This window comes from Anolis sagrei, chromosome 8 (assembly GCF_037176765.1).
Source record: "Anolis sagrei isolate rAnoSag1 chromosome 8, rAnoSag1.mat, whole genome shotgun sequence".
Classification (NCBI taxonomy): Eukaryota; Metazoa; Chordata; class Lepidosauria; order Squamata; family Dactyloidae; genus Anolis; species Anolis sagrei.
In genome coordinates, this window is record NC_090028.1 from 10,112,347 (window position 1) to 10,126,807 (window position 14,461).

A 14,461-nucleotide genomic window follows, 5' to 3' on the forward strand; every position below is an offset into this window, starting at 1 on the left:
CGACATCTGCCCTTGCGCTATGCTACTCTGCTGCTGAGTATGCATGCCCAGTGTAGAACACATCTCACCACGCTAAAACAGTGGATGTGGCTCTTAATGAGACATGCCGCATCATCACGGGGTGTCTGCGCCCTACACCACTGGAGAAATTACACTGCTTAGCCGGTATTGCACCACCTGAAGAAGCAGCCAATAGTGAAAGGACCAAGGCAGAGACATCTCCATCTCATCCCCTGTTTGAATGTCAGCCAGCACGTCAACGACTTAAATCAAGACATAGTTTTCTAAAATCTACAGACACACTCGCTGGAATACCTCAGCAAGTGAGAGTCCAAAAGTGGCAGGCTCAAACCCAGAACCTCAATCAATCGCTGATACCAAATGAGAGACTCCCCCCTGGGCACACAGAAGACTGGGCGACTTGGAAGGCGCTGAACAGACTGTGCTCTGGCACCACGAGATGCAGAGCCAACCTTCAGAAATGGGGCTACAAAGTGGAATCCACAACATGCGGGTGTGGAGAAGAGCAAACTACAGACCTTCTGCTGCAATGCAACCCGAGTCCTGCCACATGCACAATGGAGGACCACCTTGCAGCAACATCAGAGGCACTCCAAGTGGTCAGCTACTGGTCAAAGAACATTTAATCAACTACCAAGCTTGCAAACTTTGTGTTTTGTTTGTTTGTTAAAAATACAACGCAACTGTTTGGTCTGCCCCTGACACGATAAATATAAATACGGAGCCAAGTAATTTCATATTTGAATTTTCAACTTGCTACTTGGTAGAATGGGAAAAAATTAATAAAAACAGAACCCCCCACTAACTGCATTCCACGGCGTTAATCACAGAGTGCCAGCATGAAAACTTACTGTGCTGCATTCCCAAAACCCAAGAACAAACAATAGTTTACACAGTAAGAGAGCAGATGTAGGATCTGTCCAATGAAGCAAATTATTATTATTGTCTATGGCAGTTTCTTACATACCAGGCTTTATCCCGCAAAACCGCAACTTTTATGTATATCTGTTTGCATATCACACCAGAAACATTGACTCAACACCTGGAGTGGCACCTGAACTCTAAAGGGCAGGCACAGAATAAACATCAAGATTTAACCAGCATGTCTTGGCACGGAAACAAAACCGAGCACCAGATAAACAAAATATAATCATTAGAGGAGAAGTAGAAATAATAAGGGATACAACTTGAAAAGAAACAGTTACAAGACAAGCACAATGAGAAAAAAAAGTCTAAAATAATCAACACCTGGGACTGACAAGGGACAGAAAGGTCGATATGAAGGCTTCAAACAGACCTGTCTGCAACACTAATAGAATTGAACATTGTGCACCACAAAGATGAATCTATATAAATAAAATGTAATGCTCGTTTGTGGGATTAACATAACTCATTAGAAAATGTTGATCATTTCCGCTCCCTTGGCAGCCACCTCACCACCAAAGTCAACATTGACACCGAAATACAACACCGCCTGAGCTCTGAGAGTGCAGCATTTTTCCAAATGAAGCAGAGAGTCTTTGAGGACCGGGACATCCGTAGGGAGACCAAGGTGATTGTTTATAAGGTAATATTCTCCCAACCCTGCTATATGCCTGCGAAACATGGACTGTCTACAGACATCACATGCAACTCCTGGAACGATCCCATCAGCGCTGCCTCCGGAAAATCCTGCAAATCTCTTGGGAAGACAGGCGGACAAATGTCAGCGTGCCAGAAGAAGCAAAGACCACCAGCATTGAAGCGATGGTGCTCCGCCATCAATTCTGCTGGACCGGCCACATTGTCCGGATGCCCAACCACCGTCTCCCAAAGAAGTTGCTCTACTCCGAACTCAAGAACAGAAAACAGAATGTTGGCAGGCAGGAAAAGAGATTTAAAGATGGGCTCAAAGCCAACCTTAAAAACTCTGGCATAGACAACGAGAACTGGGAAGCCCTGGCCCTTGAGCGCTCCAGCTGGAGGTCAGCTGTGACCAGCAGTGCTGCAGAATTTGAAGAGGTACAAATGGAAAGTGAAAGAGAGAAATGTGCCAAGAAGAAGGTGCATCAAGCCAATCCCAACCGAGACCGCCTTCCACCTGGAAGCCAATGCCCTCACTGTGGAAGAAGATGCAGATCAAGAATAGGGCTCCACAGTCACCTACGGACCCACCGCCAGGACACCGAACTTGGAGGACCATCATCCTCGAACTATGAGGGATCGCCTAAGTAAGTAAAGTAAGTAACATAACTCAAAAACCACTGGACAAACGGACACCAAATTTGGACACAAGACACCTTTCAGGCCAACGAGTGACCATTACTCATAAAAACACTGAAAAACACAACATAAGAGACTTTAAAAGCCAAAAAATTAAAAAATACATTAGAACACATGTGCAAAACCACATATATACACATATACAGAAATATAGACACACACAAAGTACATATACACAGATCGGGCCACAGCAATGTGTGGCAGGGGACGGCTAGTCTTATATAAATAAAAATGCAATGTTCGTTTGTGGGATTAACATAACTCAAAAACCATTGGACGAATTGCTGCCAAATTTGGCCACAAGACATCTACTAACCCAAGGAGTGATCACCATTTTTTAAAAAAAATGATTTTGTCATTTGGGAGTTGTAGTTGCTGGGATTTATAGTTCACCTACAATCAAAGAGAATTCTGAACTCCACCAATGATGGAATTGAACCACATTTGGCACACAGGACTCCCATGACCAACAGAAAACACTAGAAGGGTTTGGTGGGCATTGACCTTGAGTTTGGGAGTTGTAGTTCACTTACATCCAGAGAGCATTTTAGACTCAAACAATGATGGATCTGGACCAAACTTGGCATGAATATTCCATATGCCCAAATGTGCACACAGATGGAGTTTGGGGGAAAGAGACCTTGACATTTGTGAGTTGTAGGATTTGTAATTCATCTACAATCAAAGAGCATGCTGAACCCCATCAACGACAGAACAGGGGCAGCTAGTAATTTAATATTGTATCAGCCACACCAACACCACAGTGGCTTTTCTCATAGCAATGTACTAATTTGCACTGGTATCTGGAACGGAAAGGTACCTAGGAAGAAAACTCCCTGGATAAGGAATTCACAAAATCCATACATAGATTCACGCAACCTCCTTCACTGTCTAGTCTATATAAAAAAAAAAGTGGGAATGGCGAAGACCTCCCAGGGCGGCTGAACTACAAATCCCAGCACTCCTCACCATTCCGCATGTGTGCGGGGGGGGGGGGGGAGGATGTTCTTCTAAATGAGTTACTGTATATATTCAAGTATAAGCCTAGTTTTTCAGCCCCCTTTTAGGCTGAAAAACTCCCCCTCGGCTTATACTCGAGTCAAGGTTATTTATTATTTTATTCTGTTATTATCATCATCATCATAATCATTATTATTATTACATTTATTATTTTACTCTATTATTGCTATATTCAATATAGCAATAATAAATAGAATTATTGTTATTATTGCATTTATTGTTTTACTCTATTATTGTTATTATTACATTTATTGTTTTACTCTATTATTGGAAGCACATTTACATTGAAGAAAGTGAGAATAATGGTTTAATCAGAGTTGGACAGTTATATTATAATTATAATTCTATGTAAATATTCAAAAATATTTAATCTACTGATGCCTCAATTAATGTATTGGTATCTATGTTTATTTTGAAATTGACCAGTAGCTGCTGCATTTCCCACCCTCGGTTTATACTCGAGTCAATATGTTTTCCCAGTTTTTGTGTGTTAAATTAGGTGCCTCGGCTTATATTCGAGTATATACAGTATTTGATATCTCATGTTGTTCAGGTCATTTGCAACTTTGGGTCATTTCCAATTTAGGGCAATCCTAAGGAAAACCAAGGAGCCCCTGGTGGCACAGTAGGTTAAAGCACTGAGCTGCTGAACTTGCTGACCGATAGGTCAATGGTTTGAATCCAGGGAGCGGCATGAGCTCCTACTGTTAGCCCCAGCTTATGCCAACCTAGCAGTTCAAAAACATGCAAATGTGAGTAGATCAATAGGTACCGCTCCGGCAGGAAGGTAACGCCGCTCCATACAGTCATGCCAGCCACATGACCTTGGAGGCATCTATGGACAACGCCAGCTCTTCAGCTTAGAGATGGAGATGGGCACCACCCATTAATGTCAAGGGGAAAACTTTACATTTACTTTAAGGAAAACATATCACTGTGATTTTTAAACAAAATTTGTTTGAATGGGGTTTACCTTCATCTAAGGCTGAGAGAGTGTGACACGTCTAAATTCATCCAGTGGGTTCCCCTGGTCAAACAGGGATTAAGCCCTCTTCTAAAGAACCCAACCCCAACACTGAAACCACACTGAATAACTGATTTAGTAAGTAATAGTAATTTAAAAAGTGATTTAACAATACCGTATATACTCAAGTATAAGCCGACCCAAATATAAGTCGAGGCACCTAAATTTACCACAAAAACCTGGGAAAACATATAAGCCAAGAGTGGGAAATTCAGCTACTGGTAAATTTCAAAATAAAAATAGATACCAATAAAACTACATTAATTGAGGCATCAGAAGGTTAAATGTTTTTGAGTATTTACATAAAACTGTAATTTAAGGTAAGACTGTCCAGCTCTCATTAAATGATTATTCTAACCTTCAATGTAAATGTGCTGACATATCCTTCCAATAATAATAAAAGTAAAATAATGTAAATGTAATAATAATAATAATAATAATAAAATAATGTAAATGTAATAATACCTATAATAATGATAAAGTAAAATAATAAAGGTAATAATAATAGAGTAAAATAATGTAAATATAATAATAATAACAATAATAATAGAGTAAAATAATAAATTCAATAAAAATAATACTAATAACAGTGTGAAATAACGACTTGAGGATAAGCCGAGGGGAGCTTTTTCAGCCTAAAAAAGGGGTTGAAAAACTAGGCTTAGACTCGAGTATAAACAGCAGTGTTTCTCAGCCTGGGGGTCGGGACCCCTGAGTGGGTCATGAAGGGGTGTCAGAGGAGCCACCAAAGACCACCAGAAAACACAGTATTTTCTGTTGGTCGTGGGGGTTCTGTATGGGAATTTTGGCCAATTCTATCATTGATAGGGTTCAGAATGCTCTTTGATTATACGTTAGCTATAAATCCCAGCAACTACAACTCCCAAATGTCAAGGTCTATTTTTCACAAACTCCACCAGGGTTCACATTTGGGCATATTGAGTATTCATGCCAAGTTTGTCCAGATCCATCATTGTTTGCATCCACAGGGCTCTCTGGATGTAGGTGAACTACAACTCCAAAACTCAAGGTCAATGCCCACCAAACCCTTCCAGCATTTTCTGTTGGTCATGGGAGTTATGTGTGTCATTGTTGGTGGAGTTCAGAATGCTCTTTGATTATAGGCGAACTATAAATCCCAGCAACTTCAACTCCCAAATTACAAAATCAATCTTTCCCCAACCCCACCAGTATTCAAATTTCGGCGTATCATGTATTTGTGATAAATTTAGTCCAGTGAATGAAAAAACATCCTGCATAGAAGATATTTACATTACGATTCATCACAATAGCAAAATTACAGTTATGAAATAGCAACAAAAATAATGTTATGGTTACGGGTCACCACAACATGAGGAACTGTATTAAGGGGTCGCGGCATTAGGAAGGTTGAGAAACACTGATATACAGTAACTAAATCGCTAATACACTAAAAGTGATTTAGTAATAACTACGGTTTTAACTACATTTACTCATATAATTAGTGTGAATAAAATGCACATTGCACCAAGAAAGATGCAACTCAAACTTGAAGAAACATAGTAAATTCCCTTTCAAGCCCTTAATGAGCAATGAGCAAAAAAAAACACCAAAAAAACCAAAAACAAAACCCAAAACCTTAAACATCACCTTTCCCTTCTCTCAGGGTACAACCCCTAGAACTGAACTCCAGACTGAAGGCTTGTATAGGCCTGTAGCTGCAGGTGAACAAGGTTCATCTGTAAAACTCAGAGTCAGACCCACGTAAACTCATGTCACGTATCTCACTGAGATTTACATATCATGTAAAAGAGGCTTATGTTCCTGCACACAACCCCTTTCCTGCCGCTTGCCCCCCCCCCCACACACACACACACCTTCCTATCAACAGCAGCAACAACAAAAGAACAACTGAGAAGATAGTGTCCAAAAGCATCTGCTTAAGTGCTTTCAAACAAGATTCGCAAGCCAACTTCAAATCCCAAACCTACTAGGAAGAGCCGACACTTCACTTAATATGAGCAGGACTGGTCTATTACATGTCATCTCGTTCCACCACGATCACCAAACTATTGAGCTCACTATCTAAAATTGCATAACTGGCAGCCAGCTTCCTCAGAAGCCATTAGCAACAGTTCTGTGTTCATATGTAATAGGACAAAAAGGTTAATTGCATCTTCCCGGTTAGTTTTCTGGCTCACATGAAGGAACATGTTACAAGCACCTGCTAGTTTTGGCTTCCTGTTAAAATGAGAGTGCTGCCTTTATGTTTCAACTAATACCATAAGAACAATTTCTCGAAACAACGGGATAACTTGTTGCAGAGAAGCTACATTTGGACTCCAAAGGTGTTGCACAAAAAGCACTGTACTCCTATGGCATATGAACAGCTTTAATGAAATTCAGATTTAGGCTAGCATGAGAAACTGCCATTTCAACATTAAACCATGCTCATATATGTTGGAACACCACACCATTTCTCTCACATCCCCCCACCTCTTGTGCTGTTAGGGAAAACAGAGGTTTTAGCTAGAATGGGAACACCTCAGCAAGCAAGAGCCCAAAAGTGGCAGGCAAAAACCCGGAACCTCAGTCTATGGTTGATACCGAATGAGATACTAGACAAACAGAAGACTGGGTAACTTGAAAGAAGTTGAACAGACTGCACTGTGGCACCACAAGATGCAGAGCCAATCTTAAGAAATGGGGCTATAAAGTGGAGTCCACAACATGCGTGTGTGGAGAAGTGCAAACCACAGACCACCTACTGCAATGCAACCTGAGCTCTGCCACATGCACAATGGAGGACCTTCTCACAGCGACACCAGAAGGCATTCCAAGTGTCCAGCTTCTAATCAAAGGACATTTAGTATAATGCAAAGTTTTTTTTATTTTGTCTGAGTTTGTAAATCTATATATATATAAACTAGCTGTGCCCTGCCACGCGTTGCTGTGGCTTTTAGTAAGAGTTTTGAAGTCTGTGCCTGGCCTCTCTTCCTTCCTTCACTCGCCCTCTTTCCCTCTTTCTCTCTCTCACACTCCTTCCTTTCCCCTCTTTCTCTCCCTCTCTCTCTCTCTTTGGCATCCCTCCGTCCTCCCCCTTCTTTATGCTTGTGTGTAAACTTGAGTATCTTCTGTTGGTCATGGGGGTTCAGTGTGGCATGTTTGCCCCAATTCTGTCGTTGGTGGGGTTCAGGATGCTCTTTGAGTCTTGGTAAACTCTGAATCCCAGTGACTACAACTCCCAAATGTCAAGGTCTATTTTCCTCAAACTCCATCTGTGTGGATATTAGGGCGTATTGAATGCTTTGGTCCGGATCCATCATTGTTGTCTTCCAAGTCGCCCCCTCCCTTCTCCCCACCCCTTCCCTCCCTGAGTCACTCCTTCCCTCCTCCCCCCCCCTCCGGAAAGACACGCCCCCTCCCTTCGACCCACCTCTTCTCTTCCTGATTGACTCCTGGAAGGAAAGGGGTGGGGCGAAGGGAGGGGGCGTGTCTTTCCGGAGGGGATGGGAGGAGGGAAGGAGTGACTCAGGGAGGGAAGGGGTGGGGCGAAGGGAGGGGGCGAATTTGAAGACACGCCTCCTCCCTTCTCCCCACCCCTTCCCTCCCTGAGTCACTCCTTCCCTCCTCCCACCCCCTCCGGAAAGACACGCCCCCTCCCTTCGCCCCACCCCTTTCCTTCCAGGAGTCAATCAGGGAGGGAAGGGGTGGGGCGAAGGGAGGGGGCGTGTCTTTCCGGAGGGGGGGGGAGGAGGGAAGGAGTGACTCAGGGAGGGAAGGGGTGGGGAGAAGGGAGGGGGCGAATTTGAAGACACGCCTCCTCCCTTCGCCCCACCCCTTCCCTCCGTGACTCACTCCTTCCCTCCTCCCTCCCTCTCCAGTTAGACACGCCCCCTCCCTTCACCCCACCCCTTTGTGTGTGCCACGCGGGGGGGGTGAGGGGCGGCGCGTGCGCGCGTGGCGGGGAGTTTGCACCGCGCACGTGTGTGTGTGCCGCGCGGGGGGAGGGGGGGAGGGGCCGTGCGTGCGCGCGTGCCGGGGAGTTTGCGCCAGTGCGCATGTTCAGTTGTTTTGCGGTGTTTTTGTCGTTGTTGTGGTGTTTTTTTTTTAATTTGGAGTACATTAGTTTGTACCGAGTGGGTTGTCCTAGGGGCATGGCAATTCTGGTTCAGTTTCGTTGGGGGGTTGTGGAGTTATACGGCTCCGTACGACGCCCCTTACAGATTTATATTATAGATGCTCTGTGCCTTATGAGTACCTTAAAAACAAAAGAACCAATGAACAAAATCACACCAAATTTGACAACAAAACATCTCATAACACAAGGAGTGACCATCACTCAAAAAATTATGATTTTGTCATTTGGGAGTTGTAGTTGCAGGGATTTATACACCTACAATCAAAGAGCATTCTGAACTCCACCAACAATGGAATTGAACCAAACTTGGCACACAGAACTCCCATGAACAACAGAAAATACTGGAAGGGTTTGGTGGGCATTGACCTTGAGTTTGGGAGTTGCAGTTTACCTACATCCAGAGAGCACTGTGGACTCAAACAATGATGGATCTGGACCAAACTTGTCACAAGCACTCAATACACCCAAATATGAACACAGATGGCATTTGGGGGAAATAGACCTTGACATTTGGGAGTTGTAGTCACTGGGATTCACAGTTCACCTACAATCAAAGAGCATTCTGAACCCTACCAACGAAAGAATTGGGCCAAACTTCCCACACAGAATCCTCATGACCAATAGAAAACACTGTGTTTTCTGATGGTTTTGGTGACCCCTCTGACACCCCCTCCCCCAGAATCCTGACCCCCCAGGTTGAGAAACACTTGTGTAGGGGACAGTGAACCAGCCTTCAGTTTAAAAAGTTTGGGGACGCCTGCTATTAGTAAACATTTAAAGTTAGCAAGCATCATCGGTCTTCCCTTGTTTGTTTTTGAAGTCATCAAGGGAACTCGGGAAAGAAAAGCAGAGAAACTGGGACAACACTTGGTGTGGTGGTTTACAAAAGAAATGGTAATATGTCCTCAAATGCACTTTAACATTGATTTAGGATTGCCTACGCGCCCTCACCTTTCTTTGAAAACCCGATCCTAGTTATACCCTACCTTGTTCATGCCCAGTAGTATGTTTTAAATTTTAAATTATTACATTTGGCCCGGCCATAGGTTTTTAAATGCTTTTATGTTATTGTTTATTGTTTATTTTTGTTTTGAGATTTATTTTACTGTTTTGTATTGATTATTTTGTTATTGCCTTCATTTTATTGATGTACTGCGGGCTTGGCCTCATGTAACAATAATAATAATTCCTAATAGTTTGTGTACTTTTTCCAGAATGGGCTAACACAGTGGGAAATACTAATTTGCAACAATACAATGGGACAGAATCTCCTCTCCAATGCCTCTCACAAGATGTACGGTCATGTCCAAACACTTTCCGCAAACAAGCTCCCTCATCTGAGTTCAGGCAACTACCTTTCTTTCTTTCACATCACATCTAAATTGCGCTATTACTAAAGCACTCACCTCCCTACTAGGGGAAAGGCGGGGAAGGGGGGGAGGTAATGCTAGCAGCTGGTTTCCTTCCCTCTTTTTGCAGCTGGCCAACCTCCTGCACTTACTTGGAGGGTGACAGCAAAGCATGAAGCGAGTCTGTGGGGACCAGAAGAGACAGGTTTTCTGCTGGCTCAGAAGCCAAAACTCACCACAGAAGATCCATTTTCTAATAGATCACGTGTGCGTTTCGGTCCAAGGGCACTCAAGGTGATTTACAAAGGACTAAAACAGGAAAAGATTGGGGGGGGGCACAAAACAGAAGAAACAAAGAACAGCACCACTATGACTACACAGGCAACATCTACATGAAAAAGTTTGTATCTGCAGCTAAGGGTACATCTTCACTGTAGAATCAATGAAGTCTGATACTGCTTTAGGTGACTTGGCTCAATGCCATGAAATCATGGAAGCTGTAGTTTTAAAACAGTGGTTCTCAACCTTCCTAACGCCCCAACCCCTTAATACAGTTCCTTATGTTGTGGTGACCCCCAATAATAATAATAATAATAATAATAATAATAATAATAATAATAATATAAACATTATTTATACCCCACCACCATCTATCCAACGGGGACTCGGAGCGGCTTACACGGGGCCAAGCCCGAACAACAAACTACAATATAACAATACAAACTGCAATCAAATAAACAACATAACATTAAAATGTAAAACATCAAAACATAAAACATAGGAACTAAACATAATGACAGAGAGCAGGCAATGAAAACAACATTATTTTCATTGCTACTTCGTAACTCAAATTTTACTACTGTTATGTATCAATGTAAATATCCGATATGCAGGATTTATTTTCATTCACTGGACCAAATTCGGCACAAATACCCAATACGTCCAAATTTGAATACTGGTGGGGTTTGGAGGGGGGCGACGACTGATTTTGTGACATCTGGGAGTTGTAGTTGCTGGGATTTATAGTTTACGTACAATCAAAGAGCATTCTGAACTCCACCAATGTTGGAATTAAACCAATCTTGGCACACAGAACTCCCATGACCAACAGAAAATACTGAAAGGGGTTGGTGGTCATTGAGCTTAAGTTTGGGAGTTGTAGTTCACCTACATCCAGAGAGCATTGTGGACCCAAACAATGATGGATCTGCACCAAACTTGGCACAAATACTCAATATGCCCAAATGTGAACACTGGTGAAGTTTGGGGAAAATAGGCATTGATATTTGGGAATTGAAGTTGCTGGGATTTATAGTTTATCTACAATCAAAGAGAATTCTGAACCCCACCATAGATAGAATTGGGCCAAACTTCCCACACTGAATTTCCATGACCAACAGAAAACACAGGAAGTGTTTGGTGATCACTGACCTTAGGTTTGGGAGTTGTGGTTTACCTACATCCAGAGAGCACTGTGGACTCAAACAATAATGGATCTTAATGAAATTTGACAAAGACCCAAGGCAGGAAAAGAGATTTAAAGATGGGCTCAAAGCCGACCTTAAAAACTCTGGCATAGACACTGAGAACTGGGAAGCCCTGGCCCTTGAGCGCTCCAGCTGGAGGTCAGCTGTGACCAGCAGTGCTGCAGAATTTGAAGAGGCATGAATGTAGGGCAAAAGAGAGAAACGTGCCAAGAAGAAGGCGCGTCAAGCCAACCCGGACCGAGACCGCCTTCCACCTGGAAACCAACTGCGGGAGAAGATGCAGATCAAGAATAGGGCTCCACAGTCACCTATGGACCCACCCTGGAGGATTATCCTACTTGGAAAATGAGGGATCGCCTAAGTAAGTAAGTACCCATTAATTGCAACCAGCGTACTGATGGGGGAGCCACAAGAAGAGGTGCACAATGCAAGAATCAGTGCCTTCTTAACCCTACAATACACCTGACAGTTTAGGGGGCCATGAGGACAGATGGCCATGTTTAATTCCTGATACTCTTTTAATTCAAGACTGTAGGCAAGTAACACTCTCTCAGCCTCAAACCCTTCAGGTCATCCTAAATGGGAAAGAACCTGAAGACATGAAGGAACAGAAGCTTTCGGGAACTGTGGGAGCTGAAGTCCAAAACACCTGGAGACCCGATGTTTGCCCACGCCTGGGTTAAACCCTTTGACGGCAGGACTGCTGACCAAAAAGTTGGCAGTTCGAATTCGGGGAACGGGATTATCTAACAATGTAGACTCAGTGCCCTTCTACACTGCCATATAATCTGGACTATCCAGGAAGATAATCCACATTATCAGTTTTAATCTGGATTATATAGTAGCGTAGACTCAGGGCCCTTCCACACTGCTATATAATCCAGAATATCCAGGCAGATAATCCATATTAACTTCTTTGAACTGGATTATCTAGCAGTGTAGACTCAAAGAAGTTAATGTGGATTATCTACCTGGATATTCAGGATTATATAGCAAGTGTGGAAGGGCCCTCAGTCTACACTACTAGATAATCCAGTTCAACTTCTTTGATTCTACACTGCTAGATAATCCAGTTCAAAGCAAACTGGATTATCTGCTTGGATATTCCGGATTATATGGCAGTGTAGAAAGCATTGAATCTATACTGCTAGATAATCTAGTTTAAAAGATGACAATGTGGACTATCTGCATGGATATTCCGGATTATATGGCAGTGTGGAAAAGCCCTGAATCTACACTACTAGATAACCCTGTTTAAAACTGATAATGTAGACCAGGGGTCCTCAAACTTTTTAAACAGAGGGCCAGGTCACAGTCCCTCAAACTGTTGGAGGGCCGGATTGTAATTGGGGAAAAAACATGAATGAATTCCAATGCACACTGCACATATCTTTTTTGTAGTGCAAAAAACACTTAAAAACAACACAATAATTAAAATGAAGAACAATTTCAACAAACATAAAATGATTAGTATTTCAATGAGAAGTGTGGGCCTATTTTTGGCTGATGAGATAGGATTGTTGTTATTGTTGTGTGCTTTCAAGTTGTTTCAGACAGGTTGACCCTGAGCGAGGGCCGGGTAAATGACTTTGGAGGGCCGCATCCGGCCCCCGGGCCTTAGTTTGAGGACCCCTGATGTAGACTATATTCTTGGATATTCTGGATTATATGGCAGTGCCCTGAGTCTACACTGCTAGATAATCCAGTTCAAAGCTGATAATGTGGATTACCTGCCTGGGTATTCTGGATTATATGGCCCCGAGTCATGCCAACCCTTCACACAACAACCCTGTGTTGTGGGCCAAGGATGAAGGGCAAGCACAGGAGTCCCTCACTGCACACAACCGCCCTGCAGTGTGGAGACACTTCCAGTCTGGCTGGCTTCCCTGCCCACTTTTTACAGGCCCCTCTTGGGAAATAAGTCACTACATCTTGAGAAGGAATGTAGGTAATGCCCGCCCGGTAAGAGGACCCTATTCTTCCTCCCTCCCTTCAGGGTCGCGCTCCTCACCTGCCCCTCGAGGGAAGAGGCTGCAAGAGGCAGCCGGGACTCTCTCTCCGCCTTCTCTCTCTCTCTCTCCCTTCCTCGGATGCTGCTGCTGCTTCTTCTCTTCTGACGGCACCGCAGCCTCGGCCACTTCTGCTTCTCCTCGGGGGCGGGGCCAAAGAGGGAGAACAAGGCACGTGACGCGCGGAGGGCCAATCAGCAGCCTTGGAGGGAAAAAGGCGACGGCAGGCTTGAGGCTGAGGGAGAGGGTGAAAGGCGGTGGGAGGGGGGAGGAGGGAGGAGGTGTGCAAAGGTCAACAACAACAACAACAACAACAACAACAATGCATGTGTATAGAATGGGACCTTCACATCTTGGGAGGGCATCCCATAAGCCCCTCAATCCACACAAAAATAAACATTCACCTCAAAGGCCTCCACAAAGATTTGACCCCAGGCATGGGCCTACTTGGGCCCTCCCTCTAGTCAATGTTTCTCAACCTGGGGGTCGCGAGGGGGTGTCAGAGGGGTCACCAAAGACCATCAGAAAACACAGTATTTTGTGATGGTCCTGGGGATTCCGTGTGAGAAGTTTGAGCCATTTCTATCGCTGGTGGAGTTCAGAATGTTCTTTGATTGTAATGAACTATAAATCCCAGCAACTGCGGTGTACAACATAGCAAAAAACAAGGTGCAAAATATAAGACACAGTATCAAATAATCCACAATTCAACATTATCAGAAAACATCCTCATCAAAAACATCATCATTACTACAAAAGCCATTCCGTGTCGTCTCATCGCCAAAACCACAATCCAGTATCAATTTCCGTTGTTCATTCAGCTAGTCTGATGTCCACGGGGAGGGTGTTCCACAGCCGAGGAGCCACCACCGAGAAGGCCCTATCTCTCGTCTCCGCCAGCCATGCCTGTGAAGCAGGCGGGATCGAGAGCAGAGCCTCCCCGGAAGATATTGACAAGCTGGAATGTGTCCAGAGGAGGGCGACTAAAATGATCAAGGGTCTGGAGAACAAGCCCTATGAGGAGCGGCTTAGGGAACTGGGCATGTTTAGCCTGAAGAAGAGAAGGCTGAGAGGAGATATGATAGCCATGTATAAATATGTGAGAGGAAGCCACAGGGAGGAGGGAGCAAGCTTGTTTTCTGCTTCCTTGGAGACTAGGACGCGGAACA

At 43.8% G+C, this 14,461-nt stretch overlaps 1 protein-coding gene across 2 annotated transcripts in view; it reads right to left on the bottom strand.

The window, feature by feature from the left end:
* Window positions 1-13,438, bottom strand: part of PLCG2 (phospholipase C gamma 2) — a 103,404-nt gene extending 89,966 nt beyond the window's left edge. For both annotated transcript variants that reach the window (XM_060788088.2, XM_060788090.2), the window contains exon 1: window positions 13,295-13,438. The gene's annotated coding sequence lies outside the window, so the exon portion shown is untranslated. The remainder of the gene's footprint in view (window positions 1-13,294) is intronic.
* Between the last annotated feature and the right edge of the window lie 1,023 nt (window positions 13,439-14,461).